We start from the raw sequence: 2330 nt of genomic DNA on the forward strand, positions 1-2330 counted from the left end.
ATTATTATTGTTATTATTATTGTTATTATTATTATAATTATTATTATAATAATTATTATTATAATCATTATAATTATTATTACAATTATTATAATTATAATTATTATTATTATTATTTTATTATTATTATAATTTATTATTATAATTTATTATTATAATAATAATAATAATTATTATTATTATTATTGTTTTTGTTTTTGTTATTGTTGTTGTTCTTGGTTATGTTGTTTTTTGTTGTTGTTATTGTTGTTGTTTTTGATTATGTTGTTTTTTTGTTGTTGTTAATATTGTTGTTGTTGCTTTTGTTGTTGGGATCTGTAATTCTCCATAGCTGAGATTTGTGTAAATTACACGGACGTTTCTAATAGTTTATATTTATTGTAAGCCAGCAGTAATCACGTTATATTTTAAATCAAAATAAAAGAAAACAAATTGTTGTAAGAGTAGTTTATTAAATACTATAGAATTTTGGATTAACTAATATAAAATTAGTTTAAATTACTGAAATATAAATCAAAATCGCCATTATATAAGGATATCGCAGAGACAAACTCGTAAAATGTCTTCTGATTGTCTTTGTTTTGACTTTGTTTTTATATTTACATCAAGCTACATCCCTTGATCGACATTTAATTTGTTTTCTGATTTGTCCATCGATTTTAAATACTTTTAGCAATTTAAATACAGAATGAAATATTTCTTTCATTGTTCATATTCTCAGTTCTTCGGTCGGAATATAGGGTTAACGCCATCTCCAGGAATCCGACTTACAGCTAGTTTTGCAAGGCTTCGATGTTTTCCGGCGCTGTCTGCCACCAATGCAAGAAACTGATTTTAATTTAATTGCAGCTATTATATATGGAAACGTGGGTTTACACTTCAATAAAAGGGTAAACTCAGTAACCGTATAACTTAGTTAACAATCGAAAATCATAAAAAAATAATAACATATTAATTTAATTAGCTATCGACATGTATACTTCTAAAATGCTGAAACTTTCGGTGTTTCTCTGACTTAATGTCACATTAAGGCATTAAATAACTGTCCACGTGAGTCCTAAAACTTCATGTTTCTGCTACGTATTTGAAAAAAAAAATAAAAGCAGTTTAAGAACATTAAATGTATATAAGCCGGTAGAAAATTAAATTCTGGTGCATTTATTGAAAAGTATTAATTTATATTAAGTAATTTAAAACATTATCAAATTTTATATAAACTCGAGTTTAATTTTGCTATTTTTGTTTTCATACTTACATGAAGTTACAATTTTTGTCGGGACTTATGATTCATCCCGTGTTAACTACAACAAGATTGTATAAATAACCCTTGGATTTCCGGATGTAATAACTAGGTCTGTGACAACAGCATATTCTTTTCATTGTTTTGACTCTGAAGTATATATCCTTTAATATTTTATATGTTTTTATATAAACTGATGTGGTTCTCAGTTGATTGACTGTGTCTTACTGTGTCGGATATATACTTGAGAGCCAAAAGAATGAAAAGAACATTCTGATGTCACAGCCCTAGGTATAATATTACGAATACACCTGATGATTTTATATCCAATTCCATCTCCAGTAAGATCTAGAGTACAATGTGCTTTGTAGAGGTCTTTTTGTGTAGTATTGCATAATTCCATCGACACGTTTAATAATCTAAAATATAAAACTTACTTTGTCTCTGTATCTTTATTTTTTAAACTGTATCCCCTCCGAGTAGTCAGGTCGCAGAGCGGAGCGAGGCGAAACAAATGATTACATTTTTAGTTAACCGTCTCTTTATGAGTGCTTAACTGGTAAAATAGATGCTAAGCGGTCAAAATGTAGAAAAAGAGGAAATTGGTAAATCGACTTAAATTTTCTTCAACGTATGCACGCGCGCAAAATGTGCATGCACCGCGTGCAAAATCAAACCTGGCGACCAGCGAACACAATACGAAATTTGTTGGATAATAAAGGTCATAACTACAGTGTCCTTAGATTAAATAAAAAAAATCCTTTATATATTGAAAAAAAAAAACGAAAAGAAAAAAACACAAAAAGGGAGTGTGCATTGCGCACGGCCATTCTAGGTTTTTTAGTGTGCATAAAAATGACGTAATATTAAATGCTGACACATTTTAAGCAAATCTGAAATAAAAACACACGATTTGTAATGTTTAAAAATGTTTGGAATTTATGACCCTGAAGCCATTCCGTTCCCTATTTTTCCCCTCCCCCCGCCACCAAACTTTAAAAAATGCTAAAACTTACTTGTCTCGTTTGCCGCTACGTGGCGAAGAAATGCAAATTATGAAAAATGTTTTTTGTGTTTTTTTCTTTTTAAA

This window comes from Euprymna scolopes, chromosome 2, assembly GCF_053919585.1.
Source record: "Euprymna scolopes isolate OS-2025 chromosome 2, ASM5391958v1, whole genome shotgun sequence".
NCBI classification, from domain to species: Eukaryota; Metazoa; Mollusca; class Cephalopoda; order Sepiida; family Sepiolidae; genus Euprymna; species Euprymna scolopes.